Genomic DNA, 23,142 nt, shown 5'->3' with positions numbered 1-23,142 from the left:
AGTCTCCTCTAGTATAAATATGTCATCCCATCCTAGCCTAGTGTGCACTGTGGATGCCGTCTGCCACCGGAGCTACGTGCAATCCTCCTGGCAAGGCTCTGAGGCCTACGCTCAGCGTCATCCCTGATAAACAAACGTGTCTGCCAGGGCTGAGCACCTCAGCTTGCGTCTCTGCAGTTGGTAAGCAATAGGCCTGGGACTCAAACCGGAGTCTGCCTGATGCTGGTCTGAGATTTTTATGTGTGCGTATGAGAAGTGTTAAATAGTCTTCGTTTGGTAGTGTACACAGCCACATTAATATGCCTTTCGGTAGTAAAAGGCAGTGTCTTCTGATGTAGAGCGCTCTCATTAAATTGGCATAGTCAAGAACAGTAGAAACATCTGCCTCCTTATCTCCAGTCGCTGCTGATGAAGGTGAATATGGTCACAGATTAAAGAAGCATGGGTCAATCCTTTGGTTCTGACATAGTCAAGAGATTTCCTTCTACTGTTAAATGAACCCACATAACCTTCATATGACTGTAAGTGATGATTCCACCAGCATATCCTCTTCCCAGGTGATGCTTCTGTTCTTGTGGGCATCTGTGTGAGAGAATCCAGTGGCTTGGCCTGTCTTCTATCCAGACAGGCCCCAGAGATTAGCACGCACCGCCCCCTCCAGTTCCACAGAGTGGCTTTGGGTATTGTTGAACCAAACTCAGGCCTTTTCCAACATCACCAATTTAAATGTGTTCACCTCTAGCTCCCATCACGAATGCTATGACACAAAGCTAGACCTCCTGCCCTCCACGAATTTGACCAGGATTCTTGGCTCTTTCCACCCACTGTATCTTCAAGGAGGGGAAGAGCTCAGCCGGGTGCACCTAGGCACTCGCTTAGGTTTGCACTGGGAGAGGTGCCTCATTTAGTGTCCAGAGCGAGAGTCCCACATTCTGAATCCTCTTCCTCTAGGCCTGTCCAGGGCCAGATGGCGAAGAGCAGTAGATGGTGATGCTGTTTTTCTGTAGCAGGTTGTCTGGCTTTTGGCACGTTGGTAACTATTGTCGTGATAATGCCATCCAATAACCCATGGCTGAGAACATATTTGATATAGTTTCTCATCCTCGTTCAGTGGAGCCCGTTCACACTGGTGTGGCTTGCTGATCTTGGCTTGTCTCTCTCTCCGGTGTCTACGGACTCCGTGGGATGGCCTGCCCAGCTTGGCTTTACTCCACATGACTCCTTTGGTGTGGTAGGTGAGCTCAGCCTTGCTCACAAGGCAGGGGCAGGAATGTGTGGGAGGAAAGGTGCAAGATGCTCAGAGGCCTAGGCTCAGAAGTAGAGTAATTTCTGCTCTCTTCTGCTGGCTAGTAAGTCACCAAGCTAGCCATGTTTCACAATGAGGAGGAAGTCCTTCTCTCCTGAACAGGAAGTTGAAGAGGGGCAGGGATGGGTCATGTCAGAAGGCATGTTGTATTGGCAGAGTGCTCTTTTGGCCTTCCTTTTAGCCATGGGAAGCTCAGAGTCCATCAGTAAGTGGGGGAGGGAAATATCAGCAGGCATAGGCATCGGTTCAGAGCTTCTGGTCACCTGGATGCAGTGCAGATTCCTGTCACCTCTCAGGATGCAAGCTCTGTGAGTGCATGGTCATTGTCCCCCAACATTCATCCCCGCCATGTAAGCACTAAGATCCAGCATGCGGCTGACTCACAGTGGAATCTCTGTTAAAAGTAGCTAAGTGTAATCCGGTTCATTCATATCAATTCATCTCAACAGAGCGGGATTTCAGTGGTCCTTGTTAGTCCCTGCTCTCCGCTGGAGTCAGCTCAGTCCTCAGTCTGGATGTCGAGACCATGTCCAAGTATAATCGTGTTTGCTATGGGGCTGCAGGGAAGGGATTTGAACAGCTTTGGAAATGCCAGCCTGGTACACTCCACTTAGCCCGAGACAGCTTGAGCCACCAGGGGAAGGGTGTGGCACAGGCTCAAGTCTCTGGAAACTCTTTGCAAGGTCTTGGCATGATGTGGCTTGGGTGGATTTGCAGATGTTTTAGTTCAGCCAAATCCAGCGGGTGTCTGAAGCAGTCTGCTGCTTCTCCTTTCCCTTGAAAGCCTGAGCTCTGTGGAAGGGAAATCTGAGACTCGCTTGAGAGTTGCCACAATGCGGTCTGTGTGAAGGCCGCTAAGTCAGCACGGCCTTTCAAAGTCCCAGATTCTTAGAATCAGGAAGCTGCCTGTGCCAAGAGTCAATGGGTTTCACCTCCCTTGGGCTAGACCTGGGCTCAGGCTTGGTGAGGGTCAGGAGATCTCTCCTCTTCCTAACCCAGGGTGGAGGATGAAGGAAAGGACTTAACTCAATGCCATTCCGGTCTCACATCCCTGCCTAAAGGCCTTCCTGAGCACAGGAGTGGGGACTGCCATTAGGGGTGGAAGAAACCAGGTACATTTGGGGTCACACCGCAGCTTCCTAGTGAACATGATTACCCTTGGGCATGGCCTCGACGGCTAAAATGTGACCTGCACACCGTCCTCTGTTCCTCTTGGAACAGATAGGGCTGACTTCAATAGGCGGAAGGTACTTGAGACCATCAAAATCAAATTTTGTTGAGGGAGTTGCCAAGTCCTGGTCAGAGCATGCTAGATGAAGGTTGCAGCTTATGGGTGAGAGCAGGGACAGAGAGGACTGGCCAATGACATGCAGTAGCAGGATACGTGTGCACATGCATGCTCATAGTATGTGAGTTTTCATGCATGTGTTGTGAGGTGGGAGGATGTGTTTGTGAAAAGGCTGTATGTGCATGTGTGGTGACTCTGTGTGTGTGTGTGTGTGTTCATAGATGTTAAGGTGAGTGTACTTATATGTTTGTGTGCATATGTGCATATATGTTTGTGTGTGTATGTAGTCATGGTGAGGTGGCAAAGGAAGGAAGGAAGCAAGCAGGGAGATAAGAACGAATATCAGATCAGATATGGCTGTCAAGTGTCTGTCAGGTTCCCCGAGTCTCTCCAAAGCTACTGAAGGTCCAGAAGGAGCACCTCAGGTCCAGCCCCAGGTGCTCAGGTGGTCGTGAGGCTGACACAGGTGAGACAGTTGTCAATGGCGCTGGACGGTGTTCTTCAAAACATGCAGTGGTGTGGCCCGAGCTCGCGGGCTAAGACATCTGAAGAGGAGCGGGGGTGGGGCAGAGGCGGGTTCCAGTTCAACTGGCATCTCAAGGTTGGTAGGACTTGGTAGGGAGTGGCTACTGTCAATCACCTGCTACTGAATCGAGAGCCTGCTGCTTAGCTTCTGGGGATTTTATGGAGACCACTGTCTCTCTGGCTTCTGTTCTGTCTCCTCTGATCTACATCTCAAAGGAGACGTGCCTCTAACCACCATCTAGGACTCACACGTAGGGCAGTGACTAGGAAATTTTACAATGTCAAAAAGCCCCCAAGAGCATCTGGTAGAGGGCAGACCTGGATGTAGTCCTAGAGATTCCGATGACGAGAATTCACATGGGACACGACGGTGTGCAGCAAACAGTCTTAAGTCCCGAGGAACTGCATTGAGTTTCATGAGTGACAAAAATGCTTTCAACTGTGGAATGCTCCTTAGAACTCACTTGGCACCCTGTGGGATGGCCCAGCTGTGCCCACTGTTAGCTGAGGAGAAGCAAATGTCCGGGAGGAGGGTCAGCTCAGGGTCACACAGCAGGGTTGGAACTGAGATGAGAGAATAGACTCTTGGTGCCAGGGTAGTGCTCCTGGGCTGTGCTCCCAGGCAATGCTCATAGGCAGTGCTCCCAGGTAATGCTCCCAGGCAGTGCTCCTGGGCAGTGCTCACAGTCAGTGTCCACAGGCAATGCTCCTAGGCAGTGCTCCCAGGAAGTGCTCCCGGGAAGTGCTCCCAGGAAGTGCTCCCAGGCAGTGCTTCCAGGAAGTGCTACTGGGCAGTGCTCCCAGGCAATGCTCCCAGGCAGTGCTCCCAGGCAGTGCTCCCGGGCAGTGCTCCTGGGCAGTGCTCACAGTCAGTGTCCACAGGCAATGCTCCCAGGGAGTGCTCCCAGGAAGTGCTCCTGGGCTGTGCTCCCAGGCAATGCTCATAGGCAGTGCTCCCAGGTAATGCTCCCAGGCAGTGCTCCTGGGCAGTGCTCACAGTCAGTGTCCACAGGCAATGCTCCCAGGCAGTGCTCCCAGGAAGTGCTCCCGGGCAGTGCTCCCAGGCAGTGCTCCCATTAAGTGCTCCCGGGCAGTGCTCCCAGGCAATGCTCACAGGCAGTGCTCACAGGAAGTGCTCCCGGGCAGTGCTCCCAGGCAGTGCTCACAGGCAGTGCTCCTGGGCAGTGCTCCTGGGCAGTGCTCACAGGAAGTGCTCACAGTCAGTGTCCACAGGCAATGCTCCCAGGCAGTGTCCACAGGTAGTGCTCCCAGGCAGTGCTCACAGGAAGTGCTCATAGGCAGCTGAGAAGAATAATCTACCCTGAGCACGGGAGGTCCTATACTAGAGTCCATGGATACAGGGATCCTGCTCCTTTCATCAAATACCTCCCAGCACAGTGTGACAGGACTTCCTGGGAATGTGTGCTCTGGAGTTGGGTGAAGGCATGGGACTTCTTAGGGAGGGCCTGTTTGGTCTGATGTACTCATGTTGCTATGGCTACAGATGGTCTTGAACAGATCTCTGGGGTTCTGGGGCAAGAACAGGTAGACTTTGAGAGGAGAGGGAGAGGGGGCCGCTGAAGGAAGAGTCCAAGAAGTCTTGTCTAGCCCTAAGGTATTGGTCTTTTCCCTTGGGAGGACCAGTGGAACTCTGGGAATCAGGCAACTACAAGGGAGATATGTCATCTGTCGAGTGAGGAAACCAAGTGGAGAGACTCGCACTGGGTCACACCCTTTATTGTAGCTTGGGCTCTGCTCACAGTTTGTTTCCCTCTGTGTGACCTCTACTGTTAAAGCTTTGGCTCCCTGTGTCCTTCTGGACAGGCCCTCCCATGCTCACTCTGCAGTCTGGCTGTTTTCTCTGCTTTTTTTGTCAAAGCTCACTTTCCTCGCAGAAGCTGGCCTTCGCAGAGCGCTTTAACACACTCTTGCCTGTGGCCACATCGCCTGGGAAGGGATCTTTTTGGAATAGCAGCAGCAGCCCTATCACCATGTACCCAGACCCTCCCTATCATGGAGCACTTAAATACCGATGCTCATTTTTTCATTGTCCTCTTGGTCTTTGGTTTGAATGAACTCCTGGTCAGGGCTTCAGGGTTAGGCCTATGAAGGCATCTACAACTTACTCTCCTCTGGGTTTGTTAGTTCTTGGTCACGTGGAAGGAAAGGGGATGACCATGAAACACAGATAATCCCACAAGTAGACAGCCCCTCCCCAACTGAGCCTTATGAGGAAATTTGGAGGGACACTTTCCCTGTAGGGAACAAGGAGCTCTCACACATTTGGAGCCTCGGGGCCTGTGTGCTTGGTCCCCTGGGAACTGCTTGATTCTATTTAGGGAAGAGGGCAAGGCTGCTCCACACAAGCCCTGTCTGAGAACAAAGACCTCAGAGCTGTCTGTCCATGACCCAGGGGCTGACATCTGCCTCACTACCCTACTGTGTCAAGTCTCACCAACCATTGTCACACTCAAGACCCATAGTTCCTGCTGGGCTCAGAGCTGGGGTTGCTTTCAGGCTGGCCGCCCGTGCCTCTGGGCACCCCGCAGGCTTGGGATTTCCTGTGCCTGTGATAGTTCATCCTGAAGGTTTGGTCACACTTCTAGGCCGATTGAATGTCAGGGAGTCATAGCATGTCACCTAGCAAAGGGCCCTACTCTACCGGGATTGAATGTAGTCAAGCTGGATCCGCCTGGCTCTCAGGTCTTTCGTCAGTAATGGGTAGAAACATGATCCAACCTGTGCTACTCTCCATCCCCCATTCTCTCCTTCACCCCTCTTTGTGAGCATGAACCCACGCTCATGGGAGAGCTGACTGAAGGGCGGTAGCTATTACCCAAACTGCACTTCTCATTTCTTCTCATTTCATAAACATTCCAGGCCAGTCCCCTTCGGTTTTCCGATCCATTCATTTCAGTGACGATGTTGAAAGCTTCCTTATGCCATGTGCCAGCTGTCTGGTGAAAGTCAGACTCATTACAATTCAGCGTCCTTCATCTATCAACCTAGGTGACCCCATCGCAAAGGCACACACTTTAGGGGAGCCCCGCTGGCCCCCTCGTGAGTCTCGGCCCCTGCCTGCCCCTCCTCTTTCTAAGCAATCACGAGCCATTTCAAATTCCATCATCCGTCGGGAAGCTTTATACCCCCCACAGCAAGTTCTGGGTTTCACCGCTTATCATGCAAGAAAATTTAAATACCGTTTAGAGTGTGCGCGGCACCTGCAGGACTCTTGATGCCTCAGAATGGCCTGGTGGACCCAGGCACATTTTCGAGCTCTTTCTCGGAGCTGAGCTGCGGTTACACAAGCTGGAAGGTGTGGGTGCAGCCTGGTGCCGAATGTCTCCGTTACTCTTTCCCTAGATTGATGAATTCTTTTTTTTTTTTTTTTTTTTTTTGGTTCTTTTTTTCGGAGCTGGGGACCGAACCCAGGGCCTTGCGCTTCCTAGGTAAGCGCTCTACCACTGAGCTAAATCCCCAGCCCCGATTGATAAATTCTTACTAGGGGATTGTGGGAAATGTAGGGCAGGGATGGAGCTGACCGGTCTGAGACACCAGATACGGTGAGGACACACCGCACCACCCTACTCTCAGAACGTAATGGTACTGATTGTTAGACCCATTGTAGAGCTGGAGAAAGTGAGGGCAAAGAGGTTCAGAGGAGCTAGGAGATGCTCCAGGTTACACAGTTGCGTGGCCACGCGACAGGGATTGACCTCACGTTCAGCTCTGTTGGGCTTCGAAGCTTCTTACCTCTCGGTGGTACCCACAGCGTAGAGCTTAACCTCAAGCAAGTATATTAGACTACGCTCATCATGCTTTGTTAGCTTGTTTGTTTTTTTAGGTAGAACTTTGTTCCCAAATGATAGCTTGTTACTTCTGGACACATCTGTTTTGTGTTCGCTGGGCCACGGGGAAGCTCAAATGCATTGTCAAGTGCCTGGAAGCTACTCTTCAGCTCTAAGGGTTCTCCAGAAGTTTGCCGGGTGGGGGTGGGGCCGGAGCCAGAGAGGCCATCTGTGCAGCTGCTCGAAGCCAGGGAGGGCTGGCAGTTGGAAGGAGGGCTGTCTGAGCGTGCCAGTATGGCAGTGGGGCTGCCGAGGAAGCACACAGCGTTGAGGCAGGGGGATGAAGTGGCTGATGGGATGGTTACAGGAAGTGGAGGAAACCATAAAAGCAGGTGAAGAAGTGCCCAGAGAGAAAGGAGAGGGCAAAACAAAATGCTAACAGGATCCGGAGACCTGCATCCCAAGGGAGAACCGGGCGTTGGAGGGAAAGAAGTCTGCTTTGGACGAGTGGAGGCTAATGTACATGTGGGATAGAGCAGAGCTTCTTAAGGGCTGGAGAGGATGACAGTTTGGGGATGCTGATGTAAGGGGAGCCCTTCTTGGAGGGGTCGATACTTTCCACCGTAGCTCTGCTAACACGACTCTCCTGCAGGGCCACCTTTACACATACATGGAGAAAAAAATATTAAAAATCCTGGCACGGGCTTCTTCTCCCCTCCCTTACACCATCTACGTTCGTGGATATAAGACACACAGCCTTTCTATGTTTGAATATGCCTTAGGCAGCATGCTAGATGGGCAGCTGCCTACCCTCCATGCTGTTAGAATCTACCTTCCATAACTACAAATTATCACTTACTGTTTACTGCCCTGCTCATAACCCAATTGCACAGCCCTCTGGGCCACATTCTCCTGGCCCTTAGCCCCTGGCAGCTCTCCTTCTCCTTCCTGCACTTTCTTCTCCTCTGTCCTCATCGTGGTCCTCTTCCCTGTGCCTCGCCCACAAGTCCTCGAAACCTCAACTCCACCTGTGTCTCTTCTGCCCAGCTATTGGCTGTCGGCATCTTTATTCACCAATCAGAACTAACTTGGGGGCGGGGTTCCAGGGGCTACGTGCAGACTCCAGGTCTTGCGGGCTGTACTTACCGCTACCGTAGACAGTATAAGACAAAAGCTCACATACACGATCACACGCCAGATGCTTCCCTCTTCTCCCGTCTAATATTCCCACACAGGCATGCCACATACATATGTGCCTTCTCAGGTGGCACATGCTACAGGTTCTAACCAGCTTCTTTTTCATACATTCATCCCACCGCGGCCTCCCCAGATAGGAGCCATTATCAGGGGACTGATGCCTGGAAACTATGACATAGCAACCGCCAAATGGCCCATAGGGTGTTAGCCAGCTCCTCGCTGCAGTTAATCCTGTGGACACTGGCTGGGGATAGGAGGATTCAGAGGAGCGTCTGGAGTGCTTGAAGCACTCTAGTCTACAGTTTCAGGCCTCAGATGCCCACTAGGCCACATGGCCTGGGGATGTAATTCATCTCAGAACTCTAAGAAGGTAAAGGGCTCTTCATTATGCTCTGCGTGCAGATGAGGGGACCACGGTTCAGAGAAGGCCTGCCAGGCTGGGAACGGAAACCTTAGATATTTTTGTTTGAGGTGGAAGCCCTGAGTACCAGGCTGGCAAGTTGGAGTTAGAGGTGGGCTCAACTTGTGAGGTTGAGGCCCAGGGCGACTATGAACAACAAGCCAGGCACTGCTCTGTGGGGACCACCTGTGTTCCCCCCCACCTGTGTTCCTCACCACCTGTGTTCCCCACCACCTGTGTTCCCCACCACCTGTGTTCCCCACCACCTGTGTTCACCACTACCTGTGTTCACCACCTGTGTTCACCACCTGCCCTGCAGTGAGCTGGCTCAATGTCTGGGGCAGGATGGCCACTGGCAAATGCTAGGGAAAGCAAGTACTAGGCAGCTCTGGGCCTGACTTGATGGGAATACACAAGGATAGACTGGGTAAAGGGTGAGTGTGTTTCCGGACATGGCCCTGTTGTGTCACCAAGCTTCCCTTGACTGCAGAACTCTTGCTAGAGAGTTACCTAAAACTTCCGTGCACTTGACTTTTGACCCCGCCTCTACCAGCCTCTCTTCCCTGGTGGGCAATTAGTTTTATAACTGTATCTTAGCACGAGAAGCTCTTCGACTTTCATTCAGTCTGACTGGCCATACTTGAGACCTCTCTGAAGTCCGGGGAGTAGTTACTACCGCAAGATCATGCCACTTTTCCCACTGTCACCGCAGTCCTTAACCCACAATGTGGGGAACTGTTTCTGGCCTGGAAGTCCCGCCTCTAGCCTCCTGCCAATATTTTTGAGGTGCTCCGTTTCTCCCTTTTAGAGGCTCTCCAACATTCCTTTTTTTTTTTTTTTTTTTTTTTTTTTTCCGGGGCCTTGCGCTTCCTAGGCAAGCGCTCTACCACTGAGCTAAATCCCCAACTCTCCAACATTCCTTAAGCATGGCTGCTGACAGCTGGCCTGGGATGGACTCTTGCTTGATCATTGAGGACATCTTCCTCTTTGGGGTAGACGGTTTGTTATTATTACCATCGTTACATGGCTTCTCTACACTAAAATATCCTGGACCAAGAAATGTGACGGATATGACCTCTAATCCCAACACCCGTTGAGTCCACATTAGCCTGTTACTGTTCTTCTGTCTAGATTTCACACCCAGGCAGATGAGGGCTTGCTCAGTTTAGCGTGTTTTGTTTTGCTTGCTTGTTGGTTTTCTGTGGCTGGAGGCTAATCCCCTCTAATGCCCAGGGCACTTTCAGACCTGAGGCCGCAGCACAGCGGTGGCTTGCATGGGAAGAAATGAGTCACAGCTGTTATTTGGAGCTGGGTTTGTGAAGTAGGAACGAGGGAGCGGTTGCGGGGAGCTGGCGTAGGACACCAGACCTTGAGGTATTTCAAGTGGCTGCTGCATGGAAGTCATTTGCATCCTACAAGATCCACCCAATTTAAAGATCTCAGGCCTTCCATCACCCGCAGCGTCACAAGGTCCCCTGGAGGCCTGCCTGCCTGCCTGAGAAGCATGGCGGGTGGACAGTGTCTTCAGAAATCCAGGGTGGCAAAGATCCAGTGAGGCTGAGAGGAGAAGCCTTCCTGGGGGTGGGGGTGGGGAGGTGGAGGCTCTGGGCTGAGCTGTGACATCCAGGCCAGCTTGGAGGAGGAATAGGAAGTCTCTGATTCTGCTCTTAGGGACCATGGCAGCCACAAAGAAGGTGAGTGTATCTTTCTGGAAGCAGGGCCTGGTTGCCGTCTCTCGTTCCTATAATCTCCTTCTCTGAGTTATAGCTGGCCTTGGACTAACCTGGCCTCCTGCTGACCCGCCAGGTATCAGCTTGATGCATCCCGCGAAGTGACTGCCCCGAAGCACTAGAAACACAGCAGACACTCTACACTTTGAGGTGGGAACCCACGATTCACATTCCCAGTCGGGTTCATCAAAGCCATGGGCAAAGCCACTGGGAGCACGCCTGAAGTCAGGCATTGCTGGGTACAATCCTGGGGCGAATGGGAGACCTGGGGTTTGATTCTTTTGCACTGGGGAGAAACAAGACCGAGGAAAAGATAGCCTGCAGGTTTATTTCATACTTTAGGGGTCAGGATAAAAAGAGGACATGCCAGGAGGTGCCTTGGCCAGACTGAGATACTGATCTAGACACCCACCGTTATGGCGGATAGTGTAGCAAATCCTTGATTGGCTGACAGGAACTTCTGAGAAGGAGGGGTTGGAAGGGATCTGAGGAGACTTGGAGGATAATTGCCCAGCTCAGGGATCCCTGGCAAGGGAGGAGAGACTGAAGGTGTAGGCTCTCACCTGCTGCTGACTAGGCTGAATTGTCAAAGCGGAAGAGTGCCAGCTCTGTGGGTCCAGGACTGTCCTGCTGTTGGGTAGCACAGGGTAGCTTTCTAACATTCACTTATTTATCTAGGTCTGAGGCTCCCTATTTAGAAAATGGCGGATTCACAGTAAAAGGCCCCTTCAGAATCTCGCCTTCTTTGCTTCAAGGCAACCTGGAGGTCACGGACATCGTGTCTCATAGTGGCACTGTAGTCCCCCATTGCGCTCCCTCTGCTGAAGGTTCCACCGGTCACACTTCCCAGCTGTACTACACACGTCTGCTTAGCTCCGTGAAGTTGTGCGTGATCGTCTTCAGGGTGCCAAGTGGAGTTGTCTGTCAGTTGACTGGGGCTGTGCCTTCCTATGGCCCGTTAGTCCAAACCGTTCCTCGGGAAGCACGCACCAAATCACAGTACCACCGGCAAGCTGTGAGCGCAGCTGACTTATTTCTAGGGTGTGAAGTGAGCACCCTTCGTGGGGGCATGGCCCTCAGCCCTGCTCTGGCCCTAAGTGCTTGCTTCATGCCGTTCTCCTACACCTCACCCTGCAACCCTTCCTTTTCCCGTCATGGAAAGGAAGCACACACGGAGGATAGAGTTCCAGGTGCTCCAGTGAAGAAGTGCTATGCTGGCCATAGCACCGGTATTCCGTGGGCTTCAACAGGAGTCTCATAACTAGCGAGCCTACGCAAGGCTCCTGACACCTGACAGTGATGTCATTCCAAGGGAGTTGCTAGCAGGACCCAGTTCTTAGCTGAGTTCTGAATGAGTTCTGAAGGCATCCCTTAAAGCGCCCAAATCACACACTTCCAAAGTCTCTGGGTTTAGATGGTAGGAGGGCAAGTGGTAATGACACCGAAGTCATGGAAGTCCATCACCATGAAACGGTAAGCCGAGAGCCAGACAGGAGTGAGGCTTCTCTTGTAGCCCATGTGGTTGGTTCACGGTGGACTGGCTTACTACATGTTTCCACAGTTGCCCGTGCCCATGGCCAGCAAGCCATCCCTGCATTCCTTATATAATTCTGCGCAACCCTGACGAGATGACGTCTACACTCCCACATTTATTTATCTATCATTTATTTATATATTATAAATACATAAACATTTATTTATTACTCAAACGTTTTCCAGACAGGGGTTATAGATAACCAAGACCTTGTTTTCACCCTAGGGAGTTTTCTAAGACCAGGTTCCTTGTGACAAAGCACAGTGTGGGAAGTGACAAGTGTCAGGCCAACGTGAGTAAGCCTGCTGGTCGCTGGCATGGGCCGATGGCAGCTCTGAGTGTCCAAACTGTAAGCATCTGGAGATGGTAGGAGTTAGAGTAGCGACCCAGGGTGCGCGGGAGAACACTCTGGAGTATGCTTCGACTCTGCCTACTGCTGTCTGCTTGGAGCCACCAGCAATTAGCTTTGCATTCAGTGGGTTTCGTGAGAGATAACCACACTCTAGTGGTGGTGCTGGAAAAAGGAAAAGACAGATTTCCTAGGGGTCTCAGCACGTGGCCTTTGTTGGTAAGACGACGATGCCACACAGCGGTCAGGACAGATGCTTCTGAGTCAACTTGGTTTCCACCCACGCGGTAGAGAGGTGATTCAGGCCACAATTTGGATTTTCTCGCCAAGTGTTTTTCGGGTGATGGATTCATTTCAACACACCTGTGGCAAACCACTGCCGAGAGCCAGCAGTGAGGCCAATGGATAAGGCTCTGCCTTGTGGAAGTGGTGTTCTCTATGTGTGTTAACTTTGCGTCACTATGACCGGGAGCCCACCCAAATGAGGGCCACTGGATCTTAGAGGTATATCCTGATAAACTTGGTATTCCTGAGGCCTGGGGCTCTCTCAGTGAAGTCTCAGAAAGGGGCCTCCTATTTGGGGCTCCTCACCCAATGCAATCCAAAGAGTCAAGGAAAACAGGTTCTGGTACACAGAGAGGATGGTGCGGGCCTGAGCCTTGTGCTCATTCTACCTCCTCAATCCCTCCAGCTAGGACCCTTGGAAGCTCAGGGGGACACTGGGCACCATGGGGCCTGGCACCCTGGAGTGGCACTGATAATCCAAGCTCTCCAGGCTAAAAGTCTCTTGCTGGAGGCAGAGTAATAGGACTTGCAGCAGGCAGGGTGCAGAGGTATTCAAGTCAGTCAGGGCTATTTTTAACTGCCCTCTGTCCCCAACTACGGAGCTCAAACTCAGCGGGAGAGAACGGCTCATCTCTCAGCCTAGGGAATCAAAGCACAGCCCCTTCTCCCACCCACCCTTCAGTTGAGATCCTAAATTGGACAACCACTCATGAACCATGTAACCACGGGACATGGTTTGTGGAAGGGTGGACTCTGGGGTGGGGTCTTGGGGGTCAGCGATGTGGGCTTTTGCCTGGTGTCTTGGTTGACTGGCAGCCTAGAGGCTTACCCTGAAACCTTTGAGGAGATTTATCTCTGACTACAACTTTGTCTAACGAACTCTTGGTAGCCACTCACAGCTGCTTGTCAGGCTTGAAAGTCAGAGCAGAGAGCTGTCAGTCCTGTGGGGAGCTAAGCCCTGTCCTGCCTTTGCCCACAGGGGTGGGGAAGGCTCTGAGGAGAGGGCTCTGAAGATCAATGTGCTGTCAGGTGGCTACTCTAACATGGGTTCTTCCTTGCTTCCAGCTCTACCTCAGGGGCTGCCTATGTGATGCTCTCAGAGCCTGGGGGCAGAGATTAGGGCAATTTCTGGTAGACCTTACTATCTCCTCACTCTTAGATATAGACATGCCATCTCAGTGGGAGCCTTCCCAGAAGTGGGGTTGGGGCTCATAGCTGACATCAAGTGACACCTTCTGTGCTCTAGATGGTACACCTGTAGGCCCTATTGTTACCACAGGCCAAAGAGGCCTAAAGGAGTAGCCTTTGGCCAAGGTCATTGCCAGATCATCCTCCCTCTCCCCGAAGACTGCCAGAAGTCAGGAGACCTTTGGACACAAAGAATGACTCCAGACTCATAGCCCATCTCTGTGGACTTGCAGGTGACCAGGATTCTCCTTGTTAGTCATTTCAATTTGTCACATTGAGTGACAGCTCTTAGAATTGACTTGCAGAATCATTTGGTTAAATCATTGCAAGCAAGATCTCGTTTCTCCCAGGGTGGTTCACAGTGACTCGAAACACCGAGTTCCAACTTTATACACAGTGCCGTGGCAGCACAGCTCTGCAGGGAGTGGACCCTGCGATGGCAGGCCACACCACACACACACACACACACACACACACACACACACACACACACACACACGTCTGAAGCCACACCCCCATGGCATGGCCTTTAGTGGTCTCATCAGCTCTGAAAGAGGTGGGACACTTCCAGTCTTTGTCATCCTCAAGGCCCCGGATCTGTGACCAACTCAGCACTGTCACCTCGGATGTCAGGGAAAAACATTCCTTTTGAACTTCAGTATATTTTCTTTTTCGTTATTGCTGTTTTTGTTGTTTGTTTGTTTGAGACAGGGTTTCTCTGTGTAGCCCTGGATGCCTTGGAACTCACTCTGTCAACCAGTCTGGCCTTAACCTCAGAGATCCTCCTGCCTCTGCCTCCCGAGTGCTGGGATTAAAGGTGTGTGCCCCCCACCACCTGGCTAACGCATTATGCTTTAAAAACAATGTTTTTTTATTTGTGCGTGCGTGCGTGTGTGTGTGTGTGTGTGTCTGTGTGTGTGTCTGTGTGTGTGTGTGTCTGTGTGTGTGTGTATGTGTGTCTGTGTGTGTGTATGTGGGTGTGTATGTGTGTGTGTCTGTGTGTGTGGGTGTGTCTGTGTGTGTGTCTGTGTGTGTGTATGTGGGTGTGTATGTGTGTGTGTCTGTGTGTGAGGGTGTGTCTGTGTGTGTGTGTAGGCACATGTGAGCAGATTGAAGTCAAGTTCCAGGGAGTTAACACTCTCCTTTCATCCTGTGGGTCCCAGGAACCAAATTCAGGTCCTCAGACCCAGCATCAACAAAGCTCTCTCTCTGACCGTTGAACCTCAGTTTGTTTATCTCTATTGGTGAAGTGGGAGCTGGGCTACAGACTAGGGAAAGGATCAAGGACCTGGGAACCCTAGGCATCTGGTGTTAGAGTGTGGGAGGACGAGGAAAGACAGGGGAGCACATCCTTGTCCACTTCTCTTGCCCCACTGTTATTGCTTTGAAGAGCCACTCAGGGTAATTAAGAACCAAATCATATACGCACACAGCACAAAAGGGCACACATAAGTGTTCAAACAACCACATCTCCCTCCCCAGCCATGCAGGGTCTCTCCTCATGGAGTCTACTACATACATACATGCTTCATGAGCTGCATGAACCTCATGCTACATTCTTGGGTGGTAAGTGTTCACGGTAGCATCTGTAACATCTGCCCTCAATTGTGTAAGTCACTTAAAAAAAAACAAAACAAAACAAAAAACACCCTAGCGATTTCCTGTGGCAAAGCCTCTTTTGGCTTCACAATGGTCCCAAAGGTAGAGATGATAGCGTATCAGGCATTTTATAGATCAGGAAGCTGAGGTTCAGCCAGGCTAAGGTATTTGCTGAGGTCACACGGAAAGGAAGACAGCTCACCCTATTCCCCAGGCAGATGCACCCCAGGGTTTCCTTAAGAGAGGCTCTATATTGTGTGGGCATAGAGCAGTTTCTTAGTTAGAAAGTGATGGATCTGGGTATAGTGTCACAGCATGTATCCTCAGAACTGAGGAGGCTGAGGCAGGAGGACTGAGTTCCAGACCTGTGTAGGCTACACAATGAGATCTCGTCTAAAACCCCAACAATCCTTGGTCTAGAAACCCAGAAACCCAGGCTCCTATAGGAACAGCCAATAGACAGGTTAAAGTTCCCAAGGGATAGGTGGATACTCAGACCCCACTCTCTGTGCATCCAACTCACTAACGCACCACATACACGTTCACTGCTCTCTCTCTCTCTCTCTCTCTCTCTCTCTCTCTCTCTCTCTCTCTCTCTTGATGTTCATAGATAGCTTGTGGAATCGGGACCCCGAGTGTTTCTTGTGCCTCAGTAGGGGTGTGGGAAGGAGGGTTGTAAGAAAGGTCCCACTGGGTCTGCTGGAGTCCACTGTTCACACTCAACAGTAACTGGGAAACCAGGACTGACACCCAGGGCTGCGGGAGGATGTGGGTGATCAGTGTCTCATCTAAGCCACACTTCCTGCTGGACCTTTGTTCTAGGCTCAGGGACATCCTATAGGTTCAGGTAACATCTGGAGCCTAAGTCCAAGGATGGGGCAGGGGAGGGGGCAGAAGCCAGATCACCCTATTGTACCAGAGCAGTCTGGGAGGAGTCTCCCGACTGGTGCTTGTCTGACTTTGGTGTATATATAACAATGTTGACCATGGTCCCCCAGTGACAGTCTCGGGGAGCCCCCAGCAGCATACATTTTGCAGAGGACACAGGTTTGGCAGCAATGGCAGTGAGTGAAAGGCAGACTTGGAATCAGAATCGCAGGCTACATCTCTGACCCCAGGGTTCTGTATCTCGTCTGTAAAGTAGGGAAGGTCTGCCTCAGAGAGCTGTGAAGTAGAACCGAGAAAGCTTTCTAAGATGTTAGGTGATCCATTATGAGGCCACCACAGAGGGATAGAAGCAGAGTTTACGGGGAAGCTGGAGCACTAGGGTGGGAGGACTGATGAGCAAGGAGTCAGGAAATGGTGCTGGAGCACTGGGCCCATGGAAGGAAGAGTTAGGCTGGCTACCCAGCGCTAGGGCTTGTCCGCAGCCTACTTGACTTTGCTGCTGGCGTGGTTTTTTTCCCCTGCTAATTGACATGGCATAGGGGTGGAGAGGCAGAAAAATCCAAAACAATTGATTTGTCTGTTTGCTAGCACATCTGGGAGAGGCTGGATGTGGGCTGTCAAAACAAGCTAAAAGTCAGGACTTAATGTTCCAAAGAAGACACGTGGATCTGCAGGTTTCACATTCTGTTGCCATTTCATAAGTTCTATCCTAAAAGTTCTAGGAAATCAAGGGTTATCTGCAGCATTTTCAAGAGAGCAGTGGGCAGGGGGACGAGATGTACGTGCTCATTGACCTTGTCAGTAGAAGGGCAATAGGGCCCTAGCTTGAGATACAATTAATAAATTACCCAGCATCTATTCTTCTACTCAGCTGCCATCCATCCACCCTCCAATTCATTCATTAACTCGCCCACTATCCTCCCATCCATTCATCTATCCATCCACCCACCGAACTCACCTACCACCCATTCATCTATCCATCTACTCACCCACCATCCATCATCCATCCATCCATCCATCATCCATCATCTACCCATCCACCCATCCATCATCCATCATCCACCCATCCATCAATCCATCATCCACCCACCCATCCATCCATCCATCCATCATCCATCCATCCATCATCCACCCATCCATCCATCCATCCATCCATCCATCATCCATCATCTACCCATCCATCCATCCATCCATCCATCATCCACCCATCCATCATCCACCCATCCATCATCCATCATCTACCCATCCATCATCTATCCATCCATCATCCACCCATCCATCATCCACCCATTCATCATCCACCCATTCATCATCCATCATCTACCCATCCACCCATCCATCATCCACCCATTCATCATCCATCATCTACCCATCCACCCATCCATCCATCCATCCACCCATCCATCCACCCATCCATCATCCATCATCCACCCATCCATCATCCATCCATCCACCCACCCATCCATCCATCCATCATCCATCCATCCACCCACCCATCCATCCATCCATCATCCATCCATCCATCATCCACCCATCCATCATCCACCCATCCATCCATCCACCCATCCATCCATCCATCCACCCATCCATCATCCACCCATCCATCCATCCACCCACCCATCCATCCATCCATCCATCCATCCACCCATCCATCATCCATCCATCCATCATCCATCCATCCATCATCCACCCATCCATCATCCACCCATTCATCATCCACCCATCCATCCATCATCCACCCATCCATCATCCACCCATCCATCCATCCACCCATCCATCCATCCACCCACCCATCCATCCATCCATCATCCATCATCTACCCATCCACCCATCCATCCATCCATCATCCATCATCCACCCATCCATCATCCATCCATCATCCACCCATCCATCATCCACCCATCCATCCATCATCCACCCATCCATCCATCCATCCATCCATCCATCCATCCATCATCTACCCATCCACCCATCCATCATCCATCCATCCATCATCCATCCATCCATCATCCACCCATCCATCATCCACCCATTCATCATCCACCCATCCATCATCCATCCATCCATCATCCATCCATCCATTCATCCACCCATCTATCTATCCATCCATCCATCCATCATCCACCCATCCATCCTGTTCATCCACTCACCTACCCATCTGCCATTTAACTCTATTGAGGATTATCTGGGTGTTTCAGGGAGAGAAAATGAAGCGTTTGCTGAGTATTTCAATTAAATATAATGATCCGATCAATTAGGACAGAACTCAGAAGATAGACTCCACCTCACTAAATGACATCATGAGCAGAGTGGTTAAGTTTGACCCAGAAACAATGACTATTTGTCATTGGCTCAGCTAGGAAGTCATTTCAGTCTTATCCAGCTCTACCTATATATCTGTGCTCAACTGCTAAGCCGCTGGGAAAGACGGGCTTAAGGTGGCCTCAGCCAGGACAGTCTGTGTCACATGACCTTTCATTGGAGACAGTCACATTCTACCATTTCTTGGCTCCTTATCTCAGTCAGAGTGAGTGTCAATATTTTTAATAACCAGGAAGGTCCTGAGTGATCTGATACCTGCCACCAAGATTTGTCTCACCTAAATCCCACCTGGTATGCCAGGCTCCAGATGTCAGCCTCTCACCATGGGGCTCTTGCACACAGTTCTTCTGCCTCTGTTTCCTTACTTTCCTGCTTCCTTATCTGCTCCATCCATCATCCACTTTGATTTTTAAGTTACCTTTCCAGTGACGGCTCTCCTGGCCAACCTATTTTACAATGAGACCGACTTCCCTCACCTCATCCGTCCCTGCTTCCGGTTTCTGTGTAGTTACCATCAGGGCTATCCTCAATGCTCAACCTTCTTCTGCGGCTACTTAGTATCTAGACCCACAGTCCATGAAGATACAGTGCAAGATACGTTTGTAATTTAAACCTTGCTAGCAGTCACATTTTAAAAAAAGTAAAAAGAAACAGGTGAGATTAATTATAATAATATGCACCATTTAATCCAATATCTCCAAAACAGAATTAAATATGTAATCAATTTAAAGATTTTTTTCTGTTTTTTACGTAAGTTCATATTAAGACTCCGGAGTCCGGCACGTGCATGGTTATCAGTTGAACTAGCCACCTTTCTCATGTGGTAACCTCCTGAGCACTGCAGAAGGAGATCACATCTCCACAGGGGCCATGGGTTCTGACTGATTGATTTGCTTGGGGCTGGACTCTGCACCTAGATCACTTGCACATAGTAGGCATGCAGTCAGGTGTCTGTTCTTTATATAAACTCATTATGCTGGATGGATAAGTCAAGTTCGAAGTGACAACTAATTTTGTGGCATGACAGTGCGACCCAGAGAGAGCTACTGTGCACTTTGTTGGAGCCCCAGCTGCTGGGATGGAACTAGACTTTGTTCCCTAGTCTTGCTACCTCATTGGGCGTTGCCATGGTTTCCCGCTCCCCAACCCTGCACAGTAGGGATTTAATGTCTTTCACACATCTCCACTCTGAAAATGGATGAGAGGATCAGTGGTTAATCCGAAGTAACAAGCCCCTCCCTGGGCTTTGGCTCCAGAGGGAAATGCTCTTGCTGCACCATGGCTCCCCTAAGGTGGCGCCAGTTTCGGGTGCTGCCGTTGGCAGACTGCCCTCTGCTGGACTGAATGAGTGGGGGCTGGCGGAAGGGAATAGGTGCTCTCATAATCTGGGAGATAGCTCCAGTTCCGGAAAGGCTCCCCCGGCCAGCGTCTACCATTAGCTCTGGGCTGGCCCAGGAGAGGCCGAAAACATTTCTACTTGGTGGGACACGCATCACAGTATCACCCTGCCACCTCAGACAGTCGGGATGCCCGGCTCGTTCTGAAGATGAGAAGCCGGAACCAGAGGTGGGACGCTTTCTCCTTCACTATCCTCCTGAGGGCTTTCCTGCAGGAGAGCAGTCAGGCTGGACCCAAGGCACTTCTTGCTCATAGCCGGGTGACCGGGGGGGGGGGGTGGGGGAGGAAGGAATGCTGGCTTGAAACAGCTATGCAGGATTCTAAGAAGTTAGCAGAGGTGACAAGGTCCAGCTAGTCACAGGACACACAAGAGATAGACAAAGGGCTCACTGAGTCACAGGAGAGGGCTAGAAACGGACCAGGTTGCAAGTGGCCTCCAGGATCTGCCAGCTTCAAGAAACCTTCAGCTCTGTGTTCCTCTTCCTCCCCCTCCCTCCCTCCCCCTCCCTCTCCCTCTGTTCTCTCTCTCTCTCTCTCTCTCTCTCTCTCTCTCTCTCTCTCTCCCTCCCCCTCCCTCCTCTCTCTCTCTCCCTTTCTCCCTCCTCTCTCTCTCCCCTCTCTCCCTCCCTCTCCCTCTGTTCTCTCTCTCTCTTCCCTCCCTCTCCCTCCTCTCCCTCTCTCTCTCCTCCTTCCCTCTCCCTTCCTCCCTCCCTCTCCCTCCGTTCTCTCTCTCTCTCTCTCTCTCTCTCTCTCTCTCTCTCTCTCTCTCTCATTATGTCCCTTCCGGCTTCTTTATAACTTTATCTCTTCTCTCCTACCTTCCTTTCTCTTTTCTCTTTTACAAACATTCTGTCTCTTTGTGTCTCTCACAAACAACACACACACAGACACAGACACAGACACAAACACACACACACACAATCCCAGGAAGGCACTGGCGGCTGGGAATTTAACTGACTCCAGCTCCCTCCAAAGGCAAGTAGATACCCATTCCCGCCTGCCTCCAGCTGCTTTCTGGAGGAGGATGGGGAGGCCAGAACAGCAGGGCTTCACTCTGCTGCTGTCTTTTTTTTTTTTTTTTTTCTTTTGGAGCTGGGGACCGAACCCAGGGCCTTGCGCTTCCTAGGCAAGCGCTCTACCACTGAGCTAAATCCCCAACCCCTGCTGCTGTCTTAAATCCCAGAATATGGACTGCTCCTGAGAAAAGCCACAGTCAAAGGTCACATCTGCCCCTCTTCTTCCCTCACTGCTCAGAGGTTAGATCCAGGCAGGGAGGGGAGCAGTAACCTGATGTTACTGGGAGCAGTGGCCACCAAGGGAGGATGTTGTAGTTTGTCCTGACCACATGGGTCAGTGTGGCCTGTGTGTGTCTAACCCATGCTCTGCAGCCTCCTCTTAGGGAGGTTTGGTGGGAGGGGCTTTCTGAACAGGCTCTGGGCACCCAGTACAGAGAGCAGTGTTTATGTGAGGTGAACACATCTGGGACGGTGTTGAGATTTGGAGATTTGATTTTTTTTTCTTAGACATATTACTGAGTCATCGACACACGAGTACTTGACAGAGGCTGTCCATCTCAAGTCAGCCAGGAAGCACAGAGAGGTGGGACACAGAATATACCTTCAAAGGAAACCCCGTTCCTCCAGTGATTCGCTTCCTTTAGTCAGACCCCGCCCACCATAGCTTCCTCCACCTCCCATTCAGCTATCCAGTTACGATCCCATCCGTGGACACATCCACTGATAAGGTCAGACACGCGTGGTCCAATCACTTCCTTAAAGATCATCTCTGAGCATTGTGGTGGGAACGGGTCCTTAATGCATGAGGCTCCTAACACCAGCTAATGGTGCTTGTGGAATAGGCTTCCTACCTCTGCGATAAGTGGTGGCAGGGAGCCTCCTCTCTGGCTCTGACGACACACACTGACCGATAGCTCATGCCGGACTGCTCACATGACTCAGTGCTCATTGCAGAGGGTAGGGGCTTTCTGTTTGTGTCTCTTCAAGGGTAGTCTCCATGCCCCTGTTTGCTTGAGTTGCCTTCATTCCCCCGACATCGGCAAATCCTCACAGGGCTCAAACGCTGGGGGGCACAGACTTGAACTCTCCTGAAGTTTGTAGCCCACTGTTGCTTTCTACACACCCATATTCCTGTGCACCGGAGGTCCTCACTCACCTCTTCATTAAGAGAGGGTTTAGTGCGTTAGTGTCTGTTGCCAGGTGCTGGGGTGGGGGAATGAGGCAGACCTAGTTCTGACCTCATGAAGGGACGTCGTTGGACTCCAGATACTTTCCAGAAATTGTGCTGTTGTGTCTACAGTGGGAACAAACGTTTGCAGACCTCCTGGAGGCTTTGAGTGGAGAAAAGCCTTCCTTTTCTGTGATTACATCTGTCCCTGACTGTCCACCTCTCAGACTCCCTCTCTCCACGCCCAGGGAACAAACGGAGTCACGACACCATCCCTTGCCTACTGGCTGGAGGCTTGCTGCTTAATTGCCTCAACCACAACAAATCCACAAATCCGCTCCCTCAGACTGCACAGCCCCCCTCCCTGCAGTGTTTTGAGAGCTGGAATCCAGCTCCTTGGGTGAAGCTGAGCTTTTCATCAGAGATCAAAGACCGGCCCTGGGGAAGCATCACAAAGCTGCTCTGGGCTGAAAAGGACCCCTTTGGGCATATCACTTCCTGTCTAAGCCACCGTTGGACAGGGAACCAAAATCTGGAGAGGCAGGGAAGCAGACATCTGGCTGCCCAAGAGGCTCAGACTGGAAATAGGCCTCTTAAGGCTGATCAGAGCAGAACAGTAGCTGGACACAGTTACCTGGAGGAGGAGGCACCGAGAGCTGGAAGAGTGGCCCAGGCAGCCGGCCCACTTTTATTTTCTTGTCTCCAATTTTCCTGGTTTGTAGTCAAATAGTTGCTCAGAAATGCACCCCAGACTCCCAGGCTGTCATTCATGAGTCTCCACAGGGTCCCCTTCCTCTTCTTTCCTATGGCACTTTCCCAAACATCTACTTCTGAATGAGTCACAAGGGATACATTCCCTCATCCTAAGGAGTCCAAGTCCGAATGTCTCCCAGGATGCAACAAGAATATAGGAAATAGGATTCCAAGCTGTACTGTCCCAGGGAAAGGGGGTTCCTGGAATCGATGCTGGGGAGCTTTGATGGGAGCTTTCATCTCCTTGTACTGTGGTTCAAGTGCCAGGCCATCAATCCCTGAGGGCCTCAGACTGTGTTCCCCACTGCTCAGGTCCTTCCAACCTCCCCCCAGCACCGAGGCCATCTTGGTTGGGGCTGACCCCTTCATGACTTCACCTATGATTAACCCACCACACACAAAAGCATG

At 51.2% G+C, this 23,142-nt stretch overlaps 1 protein-coding gene across 2 annotated transcripts in view; it reads left to right on the top strand.

The window, feature by feature from the left end:
- Positions 1-23,142, top strand: part of Ark2c (arkadia C-terminal like ring finger ubiquitin ligase 2C) — a 116,252-nt gene that overhangs the window by 51,938 nt on the left and 41,172 nt on the right. Inside the window, exon 1 of one of the 2 annotated variants that reach the window (XM_039096778.2) lies at positions 19,819-19,965. The exons of the other annotated variant lie outside the window; for it this stretch is intronic. The gene's annotated coding sequence lies outside the window, so the exon portion shown is untranslated. Of the gene's footprint in view, positions 1-19,818; positions 19,966-23,142 lie in introns of those variants that run through there. 2 annotated transcript variants of the gene reach the window in all.

This window comes from Rattus norvegicus, chromosome 18 (genome assembly GCF_036323735.1).
Source record: "Rattus norvegicus strain BN/NHsdMcwi chromosome 18, GRCr8, whole genome shotgun sequence".
In the NCBI taxonomy this organism is placed as follows: Eukaryota; Metazoa; Chordata; class Mammalia; order Rodentia; family Muridae; genus Rattus; species Rattus norvegicus.
Note: the sequence above shows the minus strand (reverse complement) of the source record. Positions and strands in the feature narration are given on the sequence as shown.